At 57.4% G+C, this 14,697-nt stretch overlaps 1 long non-coding RNA gene across 1 annotated transcript; it reads left to right on the top strand.

Moving 5' to 3' along the window:
• The first annotated feature begins 11,492 nt into the window (after positions 1–11,492).
• LOC130846798 (uncharacterized) lies at positions 11,493–14,365 on the top strand. The gene is made up of 3 exons (XR_009051634.1): positions 11,493–11,798; positions 13,069–13,335; positions 14,007–14,365. It is a non-coding gene; the product is annotated as an uncharacterized LOC130846798 (long non-coding RNA).
• Positions 14,366–14,697: the final 332 nt, after the last annotated feature.

The following is a 14,697-nucleotide window of genomic DNA, read 5'->3' as shown; positions in this document are numbered from 1 at the left end:
AGGTGATTAAGTCATTAGGGTGCAACCCCTATGAATGGGATTAGTGCCCTTATATAAGAGACCTAGTGAGCTCTTTCATCCCTTCTGCCATGTGAGGACACAGGGAGAAAAAGGCCACCTGTGAACCAGGATGCAGGCCCTTACCAGACACCAAATCTGCTGGCAACTTGATCTTGGACTTCCAGCCTCCAGAACTGTGAGAAATAAATTTCTGTTGTTATGAGGCCCCCAGTCTACAGAGACTCATTATAACAGCCTGACAGGACTAAGACAGAGGGTAAGAAGGAAGGCCTGGAGAAATTCTCTGAGGCCCCTGATGGCTTGACCATTCCTAGGAAGATGCTCACTCTGGATACCCACTAGTACCAGGTACCAGGCTGGGCAATGGGAGTTGCCAGCCAGACCTGCTCCGGGAGTGCCTGGCGTAGCTACGACAAGAACACATTGCGGCAGTGTGAGATGTTAGCATGTGGTGTTTCAGCAACTACACACCACTTCATGGAAGAGAAACACAGAGACTACAGTGTCTAAGGGAAGGCAAGATGCTGCCCACCTGGGGAACATGAGAAAAGCTGCACACATGGGAGCCATGATGTAAAAGTAGGTCCACAAAAAGGCTCACAGAGTTCTGAAGAGGAGCCCATATGGTCACAGGCAAGGTCACATCCTTCAGTACAGGTCACACTTCCCTGTCTCTGTGAGGCAGGGACCACAGAGACCATGTCTTCTCCCTCTCATCTCTGTAATATCAGCACCCAGCACAGGGCCTGGAACTTAGTGGAAGCTCAACATCTGTGTGTTGGAGGAATGAACAGATAAGATAGAGGTGGACAGGTGTATTAGTTAGCTATTGCTGTGTAACAAATTACCCCCAAATTTAGCAGCTTTAAGCAACAACACTTCATGATCTCACTCAGTTTCTGTGGTTCAAGAATACAGGTGCCACTTAGCTTAGCACCTCTCAAGGCCACAATCAAGATGTGAGGCAGGCTCCCAGGCCTGACTCGGGCTGGAGAATCTGCTTCCACACTGTCTCAGTTGACTGCTGGCAGGTCTCATGTTCTCACTGCTGTGGGTTGGAGACATCCACATGGATGTCTCCACAGGGCTGCTCCCAATATGGCGGCTGCCTTTTCCCAAAGCAAGGGCTCTAAAAGAGAGGGAGAAGGTAGGGAAGACGGCAGGCACAGTCATTTTGTTGTCTAATAATCTTGGAAGTCACATCTCATCAGCTTTGCTCTATTGTATTTAGTAGAAGCAGCTTACTAGGTCCAGCCCACAGTTAAGAGGGGAGGATTGACCAGAGGCAGGAAAACCAGAAGGCAGAGATTGTTGGGGATCAGCTGAGAGGGGGTCAAGACATAGCCACGGCCAAGGGGCTGGAAAGGCAGAGCACACTTTAGGCTAAAGTCCCATTGTTACTTTCCCCTCACTGAGGGGACCAGCGGCAGCCAGCTGTGCCCACCTCCTCGCAGATCTGGGTCCTCACTTCATGGGGTCCCTCAGTCCTGGGTTGTAATCACCCCACCCCTGCCTCTTCATCCCCAGCCCTCTTCCTGCTCTTGCTCCCCTACTGTGCTGCCTCAGTTTCCCCTTTTCCCTTTTCATGCACCGAGTTAGCAATTCTTTATAGTAAACTCCTTCTGTTCAAAGAGCTAGTGGGGTGTCTGCCTCTAGCTGGACCCCTAGTGACACAGCGAGGCTGGGGTCAGTGTGGTTGGAGAGCCGCCCTGCACCTGGGCCTCACACTCGAGCTTCACCCCTGGGGGGCCCCATCCTTGTCCAGGCTCTCAGATGGTCCACAGGGTGAACCCCCTCTCTCAAGGCCACACAGCTGCAAGCAGTGCTCACTGCCAGGTGCTGCCCGTTAAGGAGGAGAAGCCCAGCCCCAATCCTGGGGGAAGGTGGGGACTCAAGACTCAAGCTGAGTTGAGTTGCTGCCTCCTTTGGAAGCATTTTCTTCAGTCTCCGAGGACACGGAGCAGGGAATTAATGAAAGGAGGTGCTGAAGACTTGAAATCCGTGGCTGGATTTGGGGCAGGGAGAGCAGTCTGTCCAGTGCCTCCAGGGCCCTGCCCGCACCGCATGGGTCAGCTCCAGCCACTCCACACTCTGCACCCACCCCCCACCCCAGGTGCCCTGCTCCGGTCGCCGGCAGGAGCCCCCGTGGCCGGGATGCTGTGGACACCGCTGAGGGTAGGCCACGAAACGCTCTCACATTTCAACCTGCCCCGCAAAGTAGGAACATGTTTACTTGCATAATACCACTTTATTATGTTTACACACCGTTCAACCACAGCCCACGGGTTCCCCGAACACACAGAAATGCTGTGAAAGGCTTGGCCGTTTCTGAGCTTTCCCGTGAGGATTAATTTGCTGCTGCTTCATCGCCTTTGTCATCTGCTCACGTTTGCCAGCAGGCAGGCCCCTGCTCGCAGGTATTGAAGGTTTAAGAAAAGCTCAGCAGGGGGAACCTTGAATTTAAGGGAAAAACCCTAGTGGACAACTGCGGTTACTCACCCAGCTTCCACCATCTCTCCCTCCAGCCTGAGAACCCGATTGTGTGCTGGCGTCACTCCTGTTCTGTCTCTGGGTAGAGGCCCCAGGACAAGCCCCCAGGGGCTTTGGTGTCCCCCAAAGCAGAGTCACAACAAGGACTTGGTTGCGGGTGACCCCAGGAGTCACGGGGTGGAGGTGGAGGGGGCCGTGCCCTGAAGAGCGCATGAATGAGGGCTTTCCCCTGCCGTCAACGGGCTGAACCCCCCAGGCCCTCGGAGAGACGCAGGGAAGAGGCTTCCGGGGGGGCATTTAGCCACAAGCCCCTGTCCTCCTGGGATAAGAGGTCTCTGGGAGCACGCACTCCTCTGGCACTTCTGGACTGTGCCTGCAAGTGAGGGAGCAACTCCCCGAGGGGGCCGAGAACACAAGAAAAGAGAAGCCAGCCAGTAGGTGTCTCCGTGTGCGGGAGAACCGGCTGGGCATCGCGGTCTCTGCTCTATGCTCAGTCACTGAAGCCTCGATTTCCTTATCTGTAAAATGGGGCTAGGGTACTCACATGGCAGGGTCAATGTGAGAAGCAGTATCAGATGTACTCCTGGCATACAATAGGGGCTCTATAAGTGCTGGTTCTGTAAGTGGCGGCTCCTTTAGGGAGGAACCCCTCTGCCTTGCCAGCCTGCCGGATGCTGTGTGTGACTCCGGGTTCCGCTTCCTCGTCTCCACCTGGGGCTCAAGGCGCGTCCGACGTGAACATACAGAGCGGGCCTGCCGCCTGAGAGGTGGCCCTGTCCTGAGGTGTCGCAGCCGGGCTGCTGGGCCAGGCGCCTTCTGCTCAGACTCAGCAGCCGGCGCCCAGGCTGATCTGCAGGGTCACCGCCACCCACCTGTCTCCCCAGGACACGAAACTGGCCCTCTGGCCTGAGCAGTCACCTGCTCCCGGCCACAGGAGGCCCAGCGCCTGACTTTTCCCTTGACACGTCATTTTCCATTCTGTTGCATTTTTGGCCGGGACTGAAGCCCTCCTCTGGGGGAGCCGGGGAGGATTGTTCCAAGGCTTGTCATTGTTTCAGGATCAGGTTGCCTGAGCCTCAAGAATCCGACAGAAACCAGAACCTCCTCTGAGTCACCAACACCCACAACGAGGCCTTGAATGGACAGTGGGGGCCAGGGTGGAGGGCGGTGGCTCCAGCAGTGACCTCCCCGCCACCGCGCGGGGCTTGGTTTTTGTAGCTCAGGCCAAGTGCCTAATTGGCACGATGGTCTGGCCCCCCGCCTGGGCCTTGCTCTGCCTTGGCCAAGTTGGAGGGGAAGGTGGTGGCCCCCCTCAGGCAGGGCGAATGCCACCTGCCCCACCTCCCCCGGAGGAAGGAGGCTTCCAGGCCCACAGAAGCCCTTTTAGATCTGCGTGGCCTGGGCGTGAAGACAAAGCACCCAGGACCCCCGGGCCTGCTGCTGCTCCATTCTCGAGCGCCTTCCCAGGCTACTCCTCCTGGTGCTTCCGCCCCACCCCCACCCCCACCCCCGCGTCTGGGGAGCAGGCGAAGAAGAGGCTCTGGCTTCAAGCCAAGGTCCCCAGGCTGCCTATCCTGACTCTGCCACTCCCTTGGCCTTTCCCCCAGGGCAGCCTATGAGCACCTCAGCAGAATCTGATGTGTCACAGCCTTGCTTCATGCATTAATTAAATACCTAATGTATACCCAGGGCCGTTCCCATGAAATGGAGCAGGTGGAAGAGCTTTCAGGTCCTAGCACCAACATCTGAGATGTATTTACAGTTTGAGACATGTTCTTCTGATCCCCTTGACCACCTCTGAGTGCACAGAGTCTGTGAAGTACCCTGTTTTCCAGATGAGGAAGGAGAAGCTTGTGTGAGGTCACAGCGTTCTGGAGTCAGAATGTAGCTGTTTTGAAGCGGACATGTCTTTCTTGATGCTGAACGGCCTTCCTCTTTTTGAGAGGAGTTTATTGCTGAGTTTTGCAGGCAAAGGGGCCCAGGTAAGAGCCGTCTTGAGCCATTGAAGCTAGCCAATAACCGTGCAAGCGTAACCACAGCCACCCTTCCTGAGGGCCACTTTGGGGAGGGTCCCTGTCTCAGGGCCCAGGAAGCAACAGGTGCAGCTGAGAGGACGGCAGCCAGCCAGGCCCCTCGGAGGGGACGGCGGAGGCAGGGCAGCTCCGTGGACAGAGGGCCGCGTCCTGCAGCAGACCAGGCTGAGCCGTGGTGGAGGCTCGGGGGTGTGGTCTGAGTGAAGGGTAATGACACCACAGAGGATTTTTTTTTTTTTAGAACTTTTATTGAGATTCAGTTAACATACAATAAAATGCATATATTTAGAGCATACAATTTGGTATCCCAATCTCCCAATTCATTCCCCCCCAACCCTCCCTGCTTTCCCCACTTGGTGTCTATATGTTTGTTCTCTACATCTGTGTCTCTATTTCCGTCTTGCAAACAGGTTGATTTGTACCATTTTCCTATAGTCCGCATATATGTGTTAATATACGATATTTGTTTTTCTCTGACTCAATTCAGATTATTTTTTTAAATAAGTAGAAGTTTAATAGCATGCATACCTCCTGTATAGTTGGAAGATACCTAGGGAAAGTACCTCATTCTCTAAAATGACCCAAGCCATTAACTTAAATGCTATCTTCAGCTAAAGACAAAAGAAGGATGCTAGGGGAGGGGGCAAAGCCAGTTGGGAGGTTATGAGGCAAAGCACATGATTTTTAAAAAATTATTTATTTATTGGCTCCCTTGGGTCTTTGTTGCTGCACATGGGGCCACCGTGGGTTTTGGCCTGGGAAATGGCCCCTGCATGCGTTCAGTCTGGAGGAGCCTGAGGAGATGGCAGAGGGGAAGGGCCTCAAGTTAGAGCAGCTGGGTTGGCTGTATGGCTGGTGATGAGAGCCTAGAAATTGCATTTTGGAATGTGGAGTCAGCCGGGGTAATTCAGTAACAAGCATGGCACATCTGACTTGTAGTCACCATGACTTATTCTGCATAGCAAAGGCCCCCACGGACCTCAAACTGTTTTTTCCCCTCCAGCACCTACAGAGAACGGACTTTACCCTCATCAGTGGTGGCTCCACATTCCCAGTGTCCTCGGTCAGCAGGTCTGGCAGGACCCCACACGTCCTCACCCTGCACTGGCCCGTGAGGGTGGCCCCCACTTGCCCTCTTAGGCTGTCCTGGGGTCTCTCCTCCCAGATGCCTCTCTGGCTGGGCTGTTGGCTGGTGGTCAGCTTTGCTTGGGGAATTGTGGAGAAAGCTGCCTTCTGTAGCGTCAGCTTTGCCGTTCTGTGCCCCCACCCCCACCCCGCCTCCTCTTACCATGTGGACGTCTTCCTCTGATCAAACTCTGCTCCCTGGAAGGATCAGAGAAGTGTCATTTATTCTCTTTTAGGGCCCATATCTCAGCTTGGTCATCACTGGACCCTCAGCAGGGAACATAGCACCTGGCATACGGTAGGTGCTCAGTAAGTTAGAAGAAGAAAAGAAAAAATGTTTTCTGATTGAAAGGATGGATGGATGGGTGGGTGGATGGGTGGATTGGTGGGTAGTTGGATGAATACATGGATGAATGGATGTGGGTGTGTAAAGGCTCTCCTGGGCAGAAAATCAACTGAAAAGGTCCCTTTGGATTGGAGACAGGTGGGGAGAGGATCCTGCTGGCTGTTTCACCTGCAGCCCCCTGAGATAACTCTTTGGGCTCTCTGGGCTGTGAGGGGTCGGAAAATAAGTTGATTAAAGTGACCAGAGCACTCACAGCCCCAGTAATTACCATGTGGTCTGGGACAGCGTGGCCCCGGGTGAGGCTGAACCGTGCGCAGGGACCTGAGTGTGGCCCTGAGTGTGGGAGGCTGCTGGAGAGCAGAGCCTCGGACGTCAGTTTGCAGGGGCCCAAGTCCCCCAGGATGGAATGGCAGTCAGCACCTCCCTGTTCTAGCTGCTGACCCCAGACAGCGTCCATCTCCTCGGACCCCACGTTCGTCCCCGGATCATCTGCCTGGTGAGGCCTAGACGGGAGCAAGATGGTTTCCAGGGCAACTTTGCTGTCCACTGATGTATGTATAATCTGAGGTCTTTAGAGAACTTTACTGTATGTATGTGTGTATATATACATAGAACATATGTATACATTGTATATATATGCATATATAATTTGTATATATGTATATGCGTGCGTGTGTGTGTGTGTGTGTGTGTGTGTGTGTGTGTATACAACTTTTTTAAGAATAAGAAAGTGCGTTAATTCCTGGAGATCTGAGTACATGCTTAGAAGCTCAAAAGTGAATGTCTGAAACTCACAGCGGTGGTGCCGCCAGGGGGCTTGGAGCAGGCCCGGCCCTGAGCGCTCTCAACACATCATGACGTGGCCTTGCGTGGCGTTGGTGGCAGAAGGGCGTGAGCAGCAAGGAGGGGGTTTTCTGGAGCCCGGATGGCTGGCGGTCAGCAGTGTTGTTGATCACCCAGTGACTAGACACCCAGTGGGACTGCCTTCCCCCCTCCCCCCGGCCCGTGTTCAGGCAGGGCCACGGGACTGCTTCTGACCGATGAGCGGAACTGACCTGCGACTCTCTCAGGTTGGAGCATCTTTATGCTGGTGTGAGACCTCCAAGAGAGCTCCCTGAAACAGAAGCTGGCAAGTTCAAGAAAGCGGCTGCCCCATCCACCTGGTCCTGGAGAGACCCGGACGCTCAGACTCCCTACCAGCCTGTGGTGGGTGTGTGCCACAAGCAAGCAACCCACCTTTGCTGCTATTGGCCTCCGAGATTTGGTGGGTGTTTGCTACTGAGGCATAACCTAGCCTATTGCGGCAGGTTCAAGGTCCGAGCACCCTCAATAATCCTAGAAAAATCTCTTGCCTTTCCTTCTAGCCATGGCCAGGACATACTTGTTCTCAGGTTCTTGGTGGGTCTGACCTAAGTTTCCTGGCCAATTCCCTCAGCAACACTGTGGACGGCCGCGACGTGGAAGCCCCGCAAGCGCTCACTGTGGGGTCTCGCCCCAGCTGGAACAGCTTTCACTGATGGGGCTATGATTTCAAGCCAGGCTGAGGAATTGCAGTGAGCGAGGGGCCTCCTGGGAAGGCTTCCCCTGGAAGTGTGGGCCCCACTTGGCATACAAAGCTGTTTTCACACTTGCCTTATTGTTTTGCTGTGAGCGGACGGTCTCCTCCACGTGTGAAGCAGTCAGGGAGAGATCCCTCTCCCCTGGAAGGCATTACCAAACAGGGAGCTGCGAGGTCAGTGCGTGACCTTGCAGGCTGGTGACCTGGCTCTCGTCTGAGCCCCACACGCGTGCCCCGCACACCCCGTGTGGATGGGCCCTACATGCCCGTGGGCTCACAGGCCACGAAACAGGCATCCCTCAGCTGCCGGCCAGCGGCAGGGCGATGGGGAGGTGGTTTTTAACAGCCTCCTGCCTATCGATTTCCGTGCGGCGAGGCCAGCTTGAGCCACTCTCCGGTGGAGAGAGGCTGGAAACCGATGCTGTTTTGTCCGCATCTATTTCCTGCAGGCTCTTGGCGGTGTGACCCGCTCCCTGCCGGCTGTGACCTTGGGCACGGCACCTCACCTGGGTCGCGGTTGCTCCCACATCCCTGTCACCCGGTGATGACGTGTCCCGAAAGCCTGCTAAGGGACAGGCCCTTGCTCCGCGGCAGACACGCTGTCACGCATTCTGTCCTCCCCCAGCTCCCTTACCTGGTCCTGGTTTTTCAAATGAGGACACTGAGGCACAAGAGGTTAAGTAACGTAATGAGGTCCCAGAGCTGGTGGCTCTGGGGCTCAGCTCAGCGCCCGCTGCTGCGGCTGCTTCAGGCCTTGCCGCTCAGCCCAGCGTTGCCCGACCCTGCCCCGGGGGCACCGCTCGGTCCTGCGTCTCGTGCCCTGTGCCAGTTTTGCCCTTGGCCTTTATTATCACAGCTCCCCCGGCCCCATCTGGCTCCCTGGTGGGGAACAGCATGAGGGGCTGGGGCCCTGCTGTGCACGCAGCCCTGCAGAGACCCGACGGGCCGGCCTTCCTGCGGGGTTCAGAGCCTCCCCGGGGGGTGAGCAGGAGCTGCTCAGGGAGGGCTGCGGCTGCAGGTGGCGGGGCACGGGTGGGAAGGCTTGCTGGTCCACCCGAAGGGGCAGGGGACCCGACAGACACAGCAGCTGAGCGCAGCACCCACACAGAACCCCAGAGCTGACCCGACCCCACATGGGGGTTCCCTGGAAGCGGTGACCCCCTGTGCGTGCCACGCCCCCTCCTCCAGCTAGTGCTGGGAGACAGGGGTTCTGGCCCCCAGTGGCCTGGGTCGAGCTGGGGGACAGACAAGGGAGGGGCCCTGCCCTCCTGGGAGAAGTCAGGGAGGGTCTGTGGCCTGGTGGGTGTGAGGAAGAGGAGCAGCTGTGGGAGGCCCCAGACTCACCTTGGGACCCAGCCAGGCGAGCGGTGCCCTGCCCAGGACAGTGGGTGTGGGAAGGGGGGGCCCTGCCTGGCACCTGGGGGTCCTTCTCTCTTTCCCCTGGAGCCACCATATTGGCGAATGATGGGATGTAGCCAAGGATTCCGGAAACATTGGTTTAGCCCACGGTGGGCCCGTCACTCAAGACAGGGTCTCTTCCCTTGGAAGCCGACGGGCGGCTGTTATTGGGAGGGTGCCCGGTGAGTGGTGGCTGCCTGGCAGAGGGTGAAGAAGTTGGGGGGGGGTGGGCGTGGGGGGAGGTGTTTGAGAAATCCCCCTGACCTGAGAGGGTGGAGAAGCCCCTCGCATGTGGGTGCTGGGCCTTCAGGAGGCCGCGCCCCCCGCCCCCTGGAAGCTATTTCTGTAGCCTCCTCTCACTCTGCTCCCACCTCCGTCCGGGGTTAGACCTGACTCAGGGCAGAGGCTGCAAGAGGCCGCACGCAGGGCAGGTCCTGGCAAGGAGGGGAGGCCCCCCTTGTGGGACAGCATGGCTGGGGGGCAGACTTCTTTGCCATGTGATGGCTAGATGTAACCCCTGGGATTTCAGTTGAAATGGACAAGTTGGAAAATCAGAGCTGTCGTGGCTCGCGCTGCCTCTCCCCGGTGAGCAGGACGTGCTAGGCTCCACCTGGCTCCTCACGGGGCTCTGGGATTTCTTGGTAACGTCTCCAGTGCAGGGATGCCACAGAGCTGGTGGGGAGATGTCCTGCAGGGCCACTCCCCGAGGCTGGAGCGGGCCGGAGCCCGTGACAGTCTTCATCTTCCTTCCCCTAGAGCGGGCAAAGAGCCAGGAAGGCACCCCATTGCCGAGGAGGCGGGCCCTCCAGGTGCTGGGGAGCCCCGACTAACACACACATTCGAAGCACCCAGCCCCGAGCAGGTCTCCTAGCCCTGCCCCTGCCAGCATCCCAGTGGCCAATCAGCTGGCCCTGGGACAGCCTGACCACTGGCCCCTGCTCCATACCCCACAGCGGCCACCACGCAGACCCTGGTGGCCGAGCATGGGAAGAACGAGACTGTCACGAGGGGTTCATGTTCTTGTCCCACACTCAGAATTGACTTCTTTTCAATTTTTAAAAGAGCTTATACCTTCGGCTCTTATAAAAAAAATCCATCTTTTAAAAGTCCATCCGGGATTCCTGGATAGCCTCCTGGCCACCTGATTTAAAATAGCACCCCCACCCCCACACCTGCCTGGATTCACTCTCTCTCTGCTGTATTTTGGTCTATGCCTTCATGGCCAGAAATACACTTTGTATTTTATTTCTTTATCTTATTTAGCATCTCTCTCCACCCCCACCGGCAAGAGAACAGAAGCCAGGAGGGAGGCCAGTGGTCTCTTTTGTTTACATCCTCAGAACCTACACTGTGCCTGGAATACCTTAGATGCGCAGTAAATACTTCCAGAAACAATGTGTCAAAAGGACCCGTTTCTCAGGAGAGGGAGATACTTTCTCACCAGGGAGGGAAGGGGGGACCCCAGGGTCCTCATCTCTCCTAGGAGCCCTTCTGGCAGCATCCGCCCCGGGCTAGAATCAAGTGCACCCCCTTCCTAGTCCTCACCGAAACCTGGGAGGCCCCGGACCTGAACCCCAAGTTCAGCGCGGAAGCTGGCATGGGCGGGGGAACTTGCTTACAGTGCCCGGCCAGTCCTGGCTCCCCGCCTCCCACTGTGCTCTTCCGGCACCTTTGTCCTCACACCGAGGCCTGCAGATTCCAACCCGGCAGCTGGTCAGACGTGCAAAGTCCCCAGCCCTGCCACGGACCCAGAGAACCAGAGTCTACATTTTAGCAAAATCCCAGGGTCATTCAAGGGCTGGTTCCAGGTTGAGAAGCGCTGGTGACCTGCTCACAAATGCTCCCTTCTCCCAGGGCTAAGGGAAATGCTTTGCTGAAACCATCTTGATTTCTCGTTTTCTCTGCAGCTACTGAAACAGACAGCCCCCGTGGCTGAGGGGGACGCAGAAACGGTGAAGGGCAAAGGCAGCAATTAGCCACAGGGAGTGGGGAGGCGAGGCAGGCAGGATGGAGCGCCAGGGAAGCAGAGACCATAATTGCAGGGTGTGCCAGCCGCAGGGACGTGCAGGGGGAGGCAGCACTGAGACAGCAGCCACCGATCCGTGGGGGGATGACGGGGGCGGAACCCGGTGACAGGGATGCAGGAACATGTGAACCCGGCAGCCCGGGGGCCTCCTCGGGGCTGCATCCAGCCCCCACCAGGTTGACCCAGACCTGCTGGGCCTCTGCCTCCACTAGGCTGGTCCCCTCACTGCCCCACTCCCTGTGGATGACAGCCAAGGGACGCTGCCCCAGTTGCCTGCAGAGGCCTGCACAGGGCTTCCTACAGCTGCAGGGGCAGGCTTCCTGCTAGAAGCTCTTTTTGCTGCATTTGAACTGGTTCCAGAGGGACTAGGCCTTCAGAGTGAACTTCCAACTGGGATCCTTGGCACCCTGGGGCTCCACGGAGTGTCATGGAGGCTGCCACCAGGGCAAGGTGGCGACCAACCTGGCAGGCTTCCCACCCCGTGCCCAAGCCCCCATCCCGCACACCCCAACTTCAACCAGGCAGCTCTGCCCTTGTCTCCTTTATATATTGGAATTCTGAATGAAACGTCACTGAATTCTTGCTGCTTTAAAAAAATAAGAGAGAGAAGAAACGTGTATAAATCCTGCCTACTGTCTCATCTTACAGGTAAGTGGTACACCCAAAGCGACTTGCTAAGAGGCTTGTTCTCTTCTTCCCTGACTTCAGGGCCTCAGAGAAGACCAGAGCCTGCTGTTTCCATCACCTGAAAGAAGACAAGGAAGCTGTCAGGATTGTTAAATCCCCCAAAGACACTCCGAGGTTAGAGGGTGACCCGGGCTTGGATCCCAGATCTGCAGGGAGCATCAGGGCACAGCAGCGGCTCAGGGCCACTTAAAGCCCAAATGACATCACCCCACCCCGTCCCAGCCTCCTCTGGCTCTCGTGATCAGCTGTGCTCCGCCCACTGTCCGTCAGTCGTCATGGTGGGCGCTGGACCAGGTGCTGCCTTCCCTGGGGCTGAGAGACCCGCAGGGGAGCCAGGCAGGGAAGGACAGCAGATTTGATTTCAGCTCTGATCAGTGCTCCCGAGGAAAGGGGAACCAGTTGGAGCCAGTAGGGACTTATCATCTGCAGCTCAGGCTGCCCTCACTGCCTGCCCCCGCCCCCCCCCCACCCCCCCGGGACCCCTTTGCCATCTCAAGCTGATGAAATCCGATCCAGCCTTCACGTTCCCTGGCGAGGCCCACTGCTTCTGGGGGCCTCCCCTGCGCCCCCAGGCTCAGTCGCTGCCCCTCCTGTGTCCACCTGTCCCCTCACTTTGCACACTCCCTCTTTGCTGTTCATGGGAGGACCCAACAGGCCTTCTGCCACCCTGAGCTGCGGCCAGACCAGCCTCTGAGACTGATTTGAGTGTGACCTTGGGGACACGTGTAACTCCTCTGGGGGCCCCTTCCCGTGGGTGTAAAATAGGAAGACATCACCAGAAGGTCTCTCGGTGACCCCAGGCTGACCTCTGCAGCCTGCGCTCTCCTTCCTGCCCGTGGCCCCTTAGGTGTTTTCTCAGTGACAGGCGGACCATGCTGCACTTGGCCCTGGGGAGTGGGGAGAGGGACTGCGTGCCGGGGCCACCAGCATGGAGATTGTTAAGTCACGGGCCACGTGGGGACACGGGCGCTTGAGCCAGCTCAGTGCCTCTGTCTTTGGGGACTGCCTTCTGCCCCCCAGAGTGGTTCTGGGGTTCTGCCATCCCAGACAACCCCTTCCCTTGCAGCGCGGGTACCTACGAACAGAGTCCTTCCCTGGTATCTTAGACCTGGTGTTAGGCTAGGGCTGTAGGAGCCAGAGGACGAGGGCAGTATGTCTCCCAAGCCTCCCCTGGCCCCTGCTCCCAGGGGGGCTTGGCTGCAGCAGGAGACTGAGGACACGTGTGGGCGGGGGTGGGGTCCATGAGCCCTGTGTGATGTGCGTCAGCTCTTCTCAAAGGGGCTTCCACCCTGCTCCCCTTGCACAGGGGCTCACCTTGCTGCCCCATCAGCTTGGTTCTCCCTCCCAGCCCCTCCCCATACCTGCTTTCTCTGCATCTTCCCAGGGTGGCTGCCTGCCTGGCTTGGAGAGCCACACACACTGGCTTTTCCGTGCTGCCCACCTCATGTGCCCCGTGCCAGGGCTCCGCTTTGGACCCGTCTAGAGTGGGGCCTGGGCATTGGGCAGCAAGGTGAAACCACCGCCCACGGGAGGGGGCATTTCGGGAAGCAGAGCTGGGTGAAGAGATCGGCCCCACCACTGCCCGGGGAGCGCCTGGGTCCCAGCCCAGGATGACCAGGGAGAAAGATGAGATCGGCCGCTGCACAAGCAGGTGGGTGTCCTTAGGGCCAGAGACCCCACGGAGCCATCAGGGCGACCCCTCCCCCTCCCGCACTCCGGTCAGGGGGTCCCGGGCCCCTCCCTATGTACCCACTCTGGCCACTGGTTCTGCCTCCTGTTTCCTGTGCGTCTCTGGTCATGGGAACACCTGGTGTCTGTGCCGCACAGGGTGGAGCAGGACTGCAGCTAGCCTGCAGCCTGGGCTCTCACCACAGGCTGCGCTTTCCTGTCTCCTTCAGCTGGGAGGACTCCCAAGGTCTGGAGTCAGGAGGTGAGGCGGCCTGGATGAGGAGTAGGTTCAGCACTGGGTCCCTGAGGCCAGGGGCCACGAGGGCCTGTCCATCCCTTCCTGGTTATAAAGGCTTGTTTGCAAGAAAATAGCAACCTTGTACTTGAAACTGGGGCTTGGCTTCCTCTCTCTCGCCTCTCAGAGCGCGTTTTGCCGAGTGTGAGTGCTTTTTCCCTGGAGCGATGAGCAGTGTCTCACCCTGAACCCCTAAGACTTTTCCTGACTCATCCTGGGCCTCTGGGCTGCCCGGAAGGGTCAGGTGGCGAGCATAGCCTTCCCTGCCACCCTCCTGCTCAACACACTGCGCAGGGACCCAGAGGCACTGCAATGACAGTATTTTGGGCTGCATGACAATATTTTATTTTAACATCTAGATCTCCACCCAGCTGCGCCCCGCTGTGTGATGACCGTCCCTGTGAAAGTCCATTGTAAGACACAGACAGCAGGGCAGCTCCCCGCTGTGGGGATGGAGAGGGTACCGGCCCTATGATCTCCCTGACTTCTCTTATCTCAACTGACTGCCCAGTTATAAAGGCAGACCCTTCATTATTCCCCAAACCCGAGCTGGCCCAAGACCAAGCGTCCCCAGACCCAGGCCTTGGGTCCCCACCTGGGCGGGTTGGAGGTTCCGGTCCACCCCCCCACCCCCACCCCAGCCTCTGAGAAGTTCTGAAATAATGAAAGGAGTGAAGGTGGTGGGGGAGGTGCCCAAAATAAAGGCCTCTGAGGATGAAAGCCGGAATCCAGCCTCTCCACTGAAAAGACTCCCATTTGTTCTTGGGTAGAGTTTAAAGAAGCACAGAGTATTGTCCTTGTGAGATGGTTTCATTTTAAGCCTTTACTTTGGGGGGTTTGTTCTGGTTTTGTGCTTTCTCTCCTCCCTGTGGCCGCTGCACATGAAAGTCTGGGGTGAGGCCAGGCGTGGGGAGGGCAGGAGCTGCCCGTTCCTCTTTGATTTACCCCGGAACAGCAGGACGCGCGTTCTACCTGGAGATGTCTGGCTGTCTCCTTCGGGCCAGTCCCAGACTTTGCTGAGAATAATTCCTCCTTGAAAAAACATAACAA

The sequence above is a fragment of the Hippopotamus amphibius genome, chromosome 2 (assembly GCF_030028045.1).
Source record: "Hippopotamus amphibius kiboko isolate mHipAmp2 chromosome 2, mHipAmp2.hap2, whole genome shotgun sequence".
NCBI classification, from domain to species: Eukaryota; Metazoa; Chordata; class Mammalia; order Artiodactyla; family Hippopotamidae; genus Hippopotamus; species Hippopotamus amphibius.
Note: the sequence above shows the minus strand (reverse complement) of the source record. Positions and strands in the feature narration are given on the sequence as shown.